We start from the raw sequence: 12204 nt of genomic DNA on the forward strand, positions 1-12204 counted from the left end.
CTTATGACATAGTTGGTGTATCGAGACTGTAGGCTGATTCAATCTGTGCTGACTTCAGCATGTAATGAAAAGGTCAAGCGATTCCCTTTGCCTCGTTTGAGGGATTGCTCTGCTAGAGAGCCTTGGCAGTAAGTGCCAAATCCCAAAGTGGTAGCCATCTGCTGTATGAAGATCAGGAACACAAGAACAGCTTGCTGAATCAGGCCTATGGCCCATCTATTCCAGCATTCTGTTCTCACAGTGGCCAAGCCTTGGGAAACCTGCAAGCAAGATCTGCACACAATAACACGCTTTCCTCCTGCAGTTTCCAGCCACTGATATTCAGAAGCATTGCTGCCTCTGACTGTGGAGATAGGTACTGTATTTTTCGCTCTATAAGACTCACTTTTTCCCTCCTAAAAGGTAAGGGGAAATGTGTGTGCATCTTATGAAGCGAATGCAAGCTGTGCAGCTATCCCAGGAACCAGAACAGCAAGAGGGATCGCTGCTTTCACTGCACAGCGATCCCTCTTGCTGTTCTGGCTTCTGAGATTCAGAATATTTTTTTCCTTGTTTTCCTCCTCCAAAAACTAGTGTACAGGTGAAACTCGAAAAATTAGAATATTGTAGGAAAGTTCATTTATTTCAGTAATTCAACTTAAAAGCTGAAACTAATGTATGAGATAGACTCATGACATGTAAAGCAAGATATGTCAAGCCTTTATTTGTTATAATTGTGATGATTATGGCATTTCACCTTTAAAGTTGAATTTTACTGAAATAAATGAATTTTCCCATGATATTCTAATTTTTCGAGTTTCACCTGTATTGTGGTGTAACCATTTTGTGAACCTGAGTCTTCTTTATCAGGTGCATTCAATATTACCCCCCATTCACTATATATGTGTGTTTGTGCAGCACTCAATTTCTCTCCGCTCTGAACACACACACACACTTGCCCATTCACCACAGTCATTGCTGGTCAACAGTAGGTGGCAATGTTGCACAAATTAATGGGCAGTGTTGTCCAACCTCTAGGGATTGAGGCAGCATGCTTCTGAATGCTAGTTGCTGCAGGCTTCCCAGGAGGTGTCTGATTGGCCACTGGGAAACTGGATGTTAGAATATGTGGACGTTTGCTTTGTTCATACATTCGTATGTGCTAACTTCATGGCACTTACCACGATTCAGGGGCTCACAGTGGCTCACAGTTATAGGAGCAGATGGGCCAGGGAGTGTTAAAGCTTTTTGCCAAGCTGTGCCTTGCACATATCTGTTAGAATCCCTGGCTGCGTGATTGAAGTCATGGTGTTGTTGTCTTTCACAAGATGGTATATGTTTTGGCTCCACAGAGTGGGAAGTGACAGAGACAGGATGTTTGTGTTACTGTGTTCTGTGAAGTGGGACTATTGTCCTTTGTTCTTTTTCTCTTTGCTGTCTGATGCTAGAGAGAGAGAGGGAGCCACGTTGCAGTGCTCCATGTGTGTTTATATGTAAATAAAGTAGATTAGCCAAAATGCTGAGTTGCTGAGGTTCTGTTATGCAAGTTGCGCAAACTCTGCGGATCCCTAAGTGTGCCGTTGTCTTTTGGCATCGGTCACTGTGATGTTTGGGCTGAAGAAAGCTCATGAAGCTCCCGAATGATCGACCAGGAGGGAGAGAACATGCCAGTTGGGCATGTGTCTCTGCCAGGGTCCTACTCAAGTGTAGGCGGAACTCCTGACAATATCAAGCCCAAAGCATTCAGTAGTTCAAATCTAGCTTGCACGGCATCACATGTTAGGGATGGAGGATAAATTAGGTTGTTAGGATTTTAATGCAACCTTACCTAATTTGCATTTTCTGAAATGTTATCATTATTATTAATAATGCATATATTTTAAAGTTGTGCAAATGTTTTCACAGATGTTTAAAGGACACCCCACCCCTGCCCAAAACAAGATGTTGGTATTGTTACCAGGCACAGTGCAGGTCTTGTTGCTTTTATTAGCATCCTTGAAGTAGGATCAAGATAATTTGCAATCCATGCTAATGCGCAATAGAGAGAGAAGAAACAAATAAATACGACTGGTACTTATTTTATATATGCATTTGAATCGTGGCTCCTTTTTTTTAGCACATTCAAGGTGGATAATAATAAAACAAAGCAAAACCACACAATAAAACAAATGGAAGGGGCAAAGCTCAGTGGCAGAGGGCAGGTTTTTGTGCCATCTCAAAGTAGGGCAGGAGGACCTGTGTCTGAAGCCTTAGAGCACCCTGCCTTGAATGGTAGATATATACACAAATTGGGGGGACAGGGGTTCAGGCCAGCATACAAAGACACAATATATGGCAAGTAAAGTACAATGAATTGTATTCGTCACAATTACAAGAAACAGCCCAATTTCTTGTCTCGAGAGTACCTTCTCAGTGTTAATTCTGTTGTATGGGTCTGAGAAGGTGCTCTTGAGACAAGAGATTAATCTTCTCAATAGAATTACACTGCATGGGTTTAAGACACCTTTTGATTTGGGCTATTTCTTATAATACCTCTTTAAGAAACCTTTGGTGTTTCACATTTTCTTCTCATAAATGTCCACTAGTGGGCTTCCTCTGTGCTCAGCTAGCCAGCATGCAGCAGGTACCTCAACTGGTACACGATGTGGGACCTTGATAACTTCACAGGGTGAGTCAGCCTGCTCACGGTCTGGAAAAGTTTACATTACACTGTATATTATTTGGCTTGCATTGCTACCATTTTCTTTTATATTGTTATCTGAAGAAGGAGTTTCTCTTCGAAACTGGGATCACTGGGCTCCAGTCCTGTTTACTACAGCTGCTCCACCACTTCCAATAATTTTCTTGTATCAGAAATGAAAATATATCATTAATCGTAATATTGTACTTATTTTGATCATTCTGGAGTACCGCTTGTATGTACTGCATGCCTTGCGGGTACATTGGGACGAATACAATCCATTGTACTTTGCTTGCCATATACAGTTGTACCTCAGGTTAAGAACTTAATTTGTTCCGGAGGTCCATTCTTAACCTGAAACTGTTCTCAACCTGAAGCACCACTTTAGCTAATGGGGCCTCCTGCTGCTGCCACGCTGCCGGAGCACGATTTCTGTTCTCATCCTGAAGCAAAGTTCTTAACCTGAGGTAATATTTCTGGGTTAGCGGAGTCTGTAACCTGAAGCATATGTAACCCGAGGTACCACTGTATTGTGTCTTTGCATGCTGGCCTGAACCCCTATTTTTTAAAATTTGTGTATGTTTTTATATAGCGGGTTCCTTATTTTTGTGTTTAATGATAGATAGATCCTGACCTAGATGGGCCACCACAAAGCACAGACAGACAAGGCAGTTTCTGAAGGCAACAAAATAAAAAAAACAAACCAGGAGGCAGTAAAAAAACCTCAAACCCAGAAACAGGAGCAAATGTTCTGAAAGGCAGATCTAATGCCATTCAAAGCGCAATGGAAGGGGTCAACTTCCACATAGCCCCTAAAGAATGGAGAGCACAGATGCTTAAGAAGAGAATTTCATCATTTGGCTGATCAAATCTATGATAAACAAGAAAGTGCAGGGCAAATAAGAAAAAGTTTGTACATTTACCATCATGGCGAATCTACCAGTAAAATCCACTAAAACTTGCATTGGCCACTGAGACATTTGTTAATGATTCACAAAATCTATGGACAATTCCTCAAATGATTATCCAAAGCAATTCCAGAAACCCATTCCTTTTCTTCCAGAGAAACATTTGAGATCATACAAACCTGGAACGGATATTTGTAAATGTTTTTAGACTTCCCTGTTATTACTTTTCCTTTCACATTTTGAATTTGGAAAGCATAAAGTATGAATTGGCATAAGCTTTCAGCTGCTGAAAACTGTCAAAAACTACGTACCACTGCACATCGTATGTCAGAGACAAAACACCATTGCATGCCAATAATATTTGACAATTTACATTAAATTGTACTACAGTGGTACCTTGGGCTACATACGCTTCAGGTTACATACGCTTCAGGTTACAGATTCTGTTAACCCAGAAAGTGCACCTCACGTTAAGAACTTTGCTTCAGGATGAGAACAGAAATCATGCTCCGGTGGCGCAGCAGCAGCAGGAGGCCCATTAGCTAAAGTAGTGCTTCAGGTTAAGAACAGTTTCAGGTTAAGTACGGACCTCCGGAACGAATTAAGTACTTAACCCGAGGTACCACTGTAATCTAATACGGCATGCCATGGCATGCCATTCCTCAAACCCTAACTGCCAGTGCAACTCTGAAACTTCCTTTAGATCTTGAACTGAAATATCATTAGATATCAGAGAAAGATAATTTCTGGAGCAAATGCTGGAGTTTCTTTTTTTTAGCAGATACCAGGTGGACATTGTCTATCCACATTATGGAGGGGAATTTCTGGGAACAAATTGTTTCAGTTCCACCCTGGTCGTAGCTGGGGAGGTTTCCAACAGCTCGGTTTTGCTTTGTGTAGACGCTGAGCTCCACAGCCAACACCTCACCTGCTGTTCGTCTCATTAGAATTTCCTGCCTGCCTTACAAAATGTTTCGCTGTGAAGAGCGTGGACAACAAAAGGATTTTAAGACTACATATGAAAAGGCTGTTGTGTGAGAGAAGGGGGAGTATCAGGGTAGGAGGGGAAAGGAGGGGGGTGCGGTATTTAATCTTTTCCTAACACCCCCTGCAAACTTGAGTACCTCCTTTCCTGAGCCTCAGCTTGAGGAGTGTATTGCTATTCACATTAGCTCATTGCATTTCTTAATCCATGATAAATGTTGGGAAAGATGGTGTTACGTGTGGTGGAAATCCAACCAGACGACATGAAAGGAAATTAATGAAACAGAGTCAATCCTATTAGTTCCGGCCTGTATGGCTTTGAGGTAGAGATGGAGGAGAGGAGGAGGCCTTTACCAGCGCTGCAGAGGAATGGGGAGAGGGGCAGGGGCTCACAGAGCTGAGCCATTGCTCGTTGCCGTGATCTGGAAAGGCAGCATGATCCACTGAGAAGTGGAGTACAGGATCAGGTTTAAGGGGCTGGTTTTAACCTTTAAAGCCCTGTACGTCCTAGGACTCTCGTACCTACAGGACCACCTCTCCTGGTATGCCCCACAGAGGACCTTACGGTCTTCAAACAAAAACATATCAGAGGTCCCGGGCCACAGGCAGGTTAGGCTGGCCTCATCCAGAGCCAGGGCCTTTTCGGCTGTGGCTCCGATCTGGTGGAACGCTCTGTCACAAGAGACTAGGGCCCTGAGGGACTTGATATCTTTCCGCAGGGCCTGCAAGACAGAGCTGTTCCACCAGGCCTTTGGCCAGGGCACAGCCTGACCCCCTCCTTTGGCAATCCTCACAGAACTCTAGCCCAATGGTTGCCATTAATCTGATTTGAATTGATTTTATAATGAAATGATTTTAGAATGTTGTATCATTTTAATGTTGTTAGCTGCTCTGAGCCCGGCTTCGGCTGGGGAGGGCGGGATATAAATAAAATTTTATTATATATTGAGAATATATATTGAGAATATATTGAATATATATTGAGAAAGACATTGGTCCTGTTCTCTGACACTGAGTTGATGAGTGGCCTTTGACAACTCACATAGCCCTTCACATTCCTCTCTAATGCCCCTATTTAGCTTTGGACCAGAGGGAGGGAACCTCTGGCCCTCCAGGTGTTGCTGGACCCCGGCTCCCATCAGCTCCAGCCAGCCTGGCCTGTAGTCAGGAAGGATGGGCATTGTTGTCCAGTAACTTTTGGAGAGTTGCAGTTTCTCCATCCCTGCTTCAAGGTGTGTGTTGGTGTCTGTATGTGCAAGAGACTGTGGGGTGATCGCCCAACAACTAGTAGACAAAATGGCAATATGGGCTCCCTGTCTGAAAAAAGATTAGCTACCCATGCTTTAAATCACACCAAGAGAGCAGTTTCCCACGCTCTCAGTGCTGCAGCATGGTGAATTCCAAGCTTCTTGTTCTCATGGAATCTTTATCACCGTTATTTGTTTGCTGAGGAATATCTCTGCACTGGGGTTCAGGAACAGGGGTTAGCAAACCTGCCAAGGTTTGTGCTTCAGCAAGGGACCCATTGCCCCTCCTGGAGCTCCCTGGCTTTCTTCCTGCTGCGTCTCCTAACTCTTTCTCTTTGCTTTCCTCTGCCCACAGCAAGAGATAGCAAGAAACAAGGACATAAGAAAACATTTCCCCCTGTCCCACCATGTCTTTGTTGCATGCAGCGTTGTTTCCATTCTGCTGCAGTTCATCCTCTGCCAAAAATTAGCAAGTTCTCTTCCCATCTCTGTTTTCTCCAGACATTCCTAGCAAGAGAGCAAAGATGGAGAATTTCCATCGCCATAGACTGACCTAGGACACTTTGGTACTCGAGGCAAACCACAAAATGGCAACCCCCTCCCCCCGCCAGATTGGCTGGAAACCAAAACAGATCCACCTTGTGCTGCAACATTTTGTCGCAGGTGGTGCTTGTGGAAACAAAATCCTGGAAGACAATGGAATTTGTCTGATTTTTGGGCTAGATCCAGGCTGAGTTAGCTGAAATTAGTGGAGCCATCCTTCTTCCCTCTGGATAAATCCCAAAGAATCTTGGGATGTTGCTGACCAGCTTTTTATCTGCAAAGAGCAATAAATTTCCGTGACAGCTGGGTGGTCTGATCAAGGATGCCAAGAGGAACATTCACTGGAGTCGTATTTAATGGCAGTGGTGATAGGAAAAGACAGGCATGTCCAATCTCACAGGCACATGTTCCCTCACCCACCCCCTGGGATCTGGCTAGGAGAGGCACGTCTGTTGGCAACAAAACCCTGGCACCACCCAAGGAATGTCTGTGTGGCAGCTTCTGCAGCCACAAAATATCACTGGATTGGGACAACAGTGCCACAGAGAAATAATAGAAGCATAGTGCATGTTGACAGGAGATATGGACAAATCTGTCAATTTCCATTAGTCTCATCTTTAGAGTAGATCCAGTGAAACTTATGGACCTGTTCATTTCAATGGCTCTATTCTGGGTAGGATTGTCATTGGATACAATTCTCAATTTCTAGACCAATTCGTGGAGGGTATGATTGTCAGCGGTCGCTAGTCATGATGGCAATGCTCTTCTTCCACTGCTGGAAATGTGGAGAATTTGTCCCCCATCCATCGCTGGGAACATTAAGTGGGGTAAGTGCTGATTCACTCAGGCACAACTTATGGGCTTCCCATAGGCATCTGCTTGGTCGCCCTGAGGACAGAAGATTGGACTCAGTTGGCCTTTGGCCTGATTCAGTGGGGCTCTGCTGACATTCTTACACATAGCCAGCTGAAGCCCGGCATTATAGCCAGCATTATATCCATTTACTTAGGTGCACCATCAATGAAGGGAAATTCAAAATGGTGGCCCTTGGCCACTTGCCACTGCCTGGTGTCTGGACCCATTGCTAAGCCCATAGCTGGAGCCCACTGATGTAGGAGGCAACCCCACAAACCCAGAGCAGTTCCTAATCGGGATGGAGTCTATAAAGGCTACATGGACCTGAAAGGGTTTCAAATATACTTCCTGTTCAACTGTAAGGGAACAGTTTAGGAGACCACCTCTCTCCATACAGTATGAACCTACCTGGACCCTGAGACCATCGCCTGAGGCCCTTCTTCATCTGCCTCCTCCACAAGCGGTCTGGAGGGTGGCAACATGAGAATGAACCTTTTCTGTGGTGGCTCCCCATCTGTGGGAATGCTCTCCCCTGGGAGGTTCGCCTGGTGCCTTCACTATACACCTTTAGGCACCAGGCGACAATATTCCTGTTCAACCAGGCCTTGGGCTGATTAATATTCCATGGCTTTTTAAATGTGTTGTGGGAGGGAGGGTTTATTGGTTTGTGTTTGTTCATATTTTTATCATGCATTTTGTGTGCTTTATATTGCAATTTTATTTTGTGAACCGCCCTGAGATCTAACAGATGAAGGATAGGGTACAAATTTAATAATCATTACCATCATCATCAACAAGTCACAGCAGGCTTTAGGGTCGCGCAGAACATCTCTGAAAATGGGGAGGCTTCCACGTAGCTCGAACGACACAAATGGTGCTGTGCTACTTTCATATCTTGAGGGGGTGGGTTAGCAAAAAGCAGGATAACTTTGGTTTCCTTTCGGTCATCCAGCCACCTTGCGGCCAGGGCCACGAGAGCCCCTTGCTAATGTCTGCTCCTTCTTCCTCTGAATGTGCTGAAAAGCAGCCTTTGGCCGCTCCTCCCTTTTCTCCCCCTCCCCCCCCAAAATCATTCCTCACAGAGTGGGAAAATAACTGGAACAAAGCAGAGCTGGATCAGTATTAGACCTAGGGTTCTGAGCTGCCCCCTTTTATTCAGTGCCAGCTGGGAATGAGTCACAAAACAGAAGCCCCTTCCCCTCGTAGCCCGGGCCACCTCCATTGAGCGGCAGTGAAGCAGAAGCCGGCTCTGTCCTTGCACTTTTCTTTTCTTCGCCCCCTCCCCTCATCCCCCCCAGCTCCCCACAATGCAGCACAACAAAAACCTCCTCCCCAGGCCGGCTTTCTCCTCAGACGCGTTTCCCTTTTATTGGGCCTGCCCTGCAAATGAGATGTACTTTCTGCTTTAACTAACTCAGGGAAACATTTGCAGACTCTATCTTTCTTTTCAGAGGGTTAGGGCTTGGCAGCCAAGAGGTTGAGGAAGCCGGAGGAGGGACAGGGGTAGCCAGGGGGTGATGGGGAAGCGGTTGCTATAGGGATGGTGTGCAGGCTGCCAAGAGGTGCTGTGGGGGACCACCACCAGGTCCCAGAGAATGCCAGGCCTTCCTCGACACTGCTCACCTGCAGGGAGGAGGTGGGGGTGGCGGACAGGGGCACAAGGGACCCGAGGCCTTCTTTTCCTTTTCTTTCCACCCCCCTTTGGATACAGACCTTGATGTGCTCCGCTTCCCACTTTGTTGGCTTCGGAGCCTCTCGGAATGCAAACCAGGCCCGAAGACAAAGGTCTCCGTGGCGGAGAGGGGTGGGTGGGAAACGGCTTCTCCTCAGGAGGCATTTAAAAAGCCCCGTCCTCCTGTTGGGATGATTAGGGACCAATTTAAAGGTCACTTTGGGAGAAAAAAGGCCCACGCTGCTCGCGGTTGTGTCGGGACTACCTGCCTGCTAGGCAGGAGTGTGTCTCCGTAGCCCCCACTGGGCTGTGGGTTCACAGGTGAAAAGCAAGGGGGGAGAGGCAAGCAAAAACCATTGCACACGACCACAGGGACGGCAGGCACCAGGAAGGGCGGGAACTGGCTCCCCGAAAGGCTCTGCTCCAGCAGATGTAGGCATTTCAACTGTCTGCATTTTTCATGGCAAATTATTGTGCCTGCTGCTGGTAAATAGGGGTGGTGGGGGGGGGAGAAAGTCAACTCAGTTTGCATTTAAAGGCAAGCCTGCCTATTTGGCAGTGCCTGAAACAATACGTGGACTGACACTCAACCGTCTTTTGAATTTTGCATTTCTCTGAATTTTGCAATGCAGTTACTCCAGCCGAGTGGGGTGTACAAAAATTCATATACTTCAGTAAAGCGTGCATAAGAATTCATATATTTATAAAAGCAACAGTTAACAATGCATTAGATTGGGGGGATTCTTTTTTTCCAAATATATGCATATTAGGCAAAATTGCATAAAAATGTGTACGTGTGTTCGGAGAAATTTACATGCCGCCAAACAAAAATTCATATACGAGGGTAAATGTATATTCTCAGTGAAAGCGTCATACAAAACTGCATTATGCTTGGGGAAATTGCTTTGCAAAATTGTGTATATTAGGCAAAATTGTGTGCAAATGCATACAGCAGGAGAAATCCACACTAAAAGGCTAATGCATTTTCATGAGGACTTTAGCAAAAATGCAAACTGATGTGAAAATGTGGGAAACTGAACTTAAGATTGGAAAAATGAGAAACCACAAGAAACAGAAATTGCGGGAGTCACCCATCCCTATTGGTAAAGCACAGCTTGGTGAATGTGTGTTGAAGCTTTTGTCCAGGTGTATAAATATGTACTCCCTCTTGTCTCATTCTGCCTGCCCCATCCTAGGATGCATTGAATTTGTACATGTGCTGTTTCTGGCATTCTGAATTTGAATATGTGCTTTCTGTCTTGCAAGGAAATACACAGTTTGAGAGAAAGATAACAAAAGTTCTTTGGCAAAACATGCCATGGAAGTGGCAGATTTGGGAATAGCTACTCTCATGCCCGCATAATGTAAACAAGAATATTTATGTCAAACATTGAGAAGAAATTGAACGTGCTGAGGCGGTGCTTGTGTTTAATCAGCCTGGGGGGTTGGGAGAGAAATGCAAAATGTCTAGCAGGTAAGACTGTGAGGAAGTAAGCAAAAAAAGGGGGGAGGAAGAGTCTGTGGATTTAAAAAAGGAAACAAATATAAGGAACAGCCCAGTACCAAATTGGAGGCCAAAGAAATGTAAATGCTTTTGTCAACAGTGTGCAAAAGCAGGAAAACTCCCACAAAGGACTATAAATCCTTCAGGGGACTGACCTCTTTTTGCTACAGAAAATGGCCGTATTGTGCATTATTAAAAGAGGCCCTGCGTTGGGCGAAGGAACAGAACTTTTGTGAGCTTCAGGACACTTGGCAAAACTGAGCAGGAGCAAAACAGACTAAGCAGAGTTTCCCCTCCTGCCCCCCTAAAATATTGCCTCAAATATATTGCCTGGGACTGAAAAGTGGGCTCCCACCCCAGAAAGGCTCCCACGCCATGAGGAATGAGCTTTAAGCTTTGTTGTTAATGTCCATGTGGTCTAACAGCCAATCCAACACAGCCATTGGCTGGCTGGTTTGTTGCCACGGCCTTCTCCCAATTCTCCTCCCATTGAGGAGCAAAGCAGAGGAGGAGGTTGCCAATGGAGGGCGCTTGGTGTTTCAGTAGCAGCAGCAGGAGACTAAGCAATAGCAAGGAGGGGCCTGTGCAAATAGGTAAGTGAGCTACTTGTGTGCTCCTCTTCCCTCACACACTGGGAACCCACTTGCCTGCTCCTTTGTGTCTGCTGCCACCACCTCCTTCTCCCTTGTGGCAGTGAAAGGACCCTGTAGCTGAATGCAGTGTGGCCTCCATTGAACTGGGCCTGCTAGGCTGTGGGATCTGGCCTCGGACCGGAGCATTTTATCACTTGCAACCTCACGAGTGCCTTCTCGTGAATATTCCCAAGCAGAAAACAAGACTTTTGTGAAGTGCACCAAATTGTACTGCAGGTATGGTGGTGACGCTCCAAATAACGGTTATTCCACAAGTTCATTTGATGCAATAAAGCTGGGAGATGAATTTAATTTCCTCTGTGGCAAAATGCTGCAAATGAAGGGTGGATGAATTCTTGTGGTGCATGGGAGTTTCCTCAGAAGCACTCCCACTGGCTTCAACAGAGTTGCTTCCAAGTAAACCCGTGGATTATTGCAGTCACAATTTTATTCAATATGTGGAACGCAGCAGTTTAATAAAGTTTCAAAGTCAGTGCCTCAAGGGTTTGTTACTCTAGCGCCGTTGTATCCATTGGCCAGGGCACTGGAAGAATGCTACACAATGAAGCAGCAATAGCAAATAAAATCTGGGTAGCAGGGAGGAAGAGAAAGTCTCACAAAACTCTTACCTCAAAATAACCATCAACATTTAAATACTTTCCTGATGAGCAGCACGTCTTACTGAGCAGTTGTGTGTAAAATGCTACATGCCTGCCTTTTCTTCTGTTGTCACCAATAAAGGGGTCCGAAGATTGCTTTAAATTGGAGCTGAAAATTCAGCTGAGGGGCCTTGGGTTTCTGTGACAGGGCCAATTTTCCACAGGCCCCACCAGGCCCATGGCTGGCAGGGGGAAATGATTTCCGTACCCCTTAGCTTCTCAACCTTACGGTTACTTCTCCACATTTCCACACGAGTTTGTGAATATTGTTTTTTAAAAGTCCTCATGAAAATTCATTGACCTGCAAATCCCTCCTAACATGCAGCACCTGGGCTCGTTTGCCATTTTGCCTATTTATTTTATTATTATTTAATAAATTTATATGCCGCCATTCATTTGAGGATCACGGGGTGGTTTGCAACACCAAATCCACAACGTGATAAGATAAATAAATAAATAAACCCCAACTCCCACAGTTTCGCAACTCACGCATATTTGCAAAACCATTTCCCCCTAAATATAATGCATCTTTAAAAAGTGT

This window comes from Podarcis melisellensis (genome assembly GCF_964234715.1).
Source record: "Podarcis melisellensis genome assembly, chromosome: 15".
In the NCBI taxonomy this organism is placed as follows: domain Eukaryota; kingdom Metazoa; phylum Chordata; class Lepidosauria; order Squamata; family Lacertidae; genus Podarcis; species Podarcis melisellensis.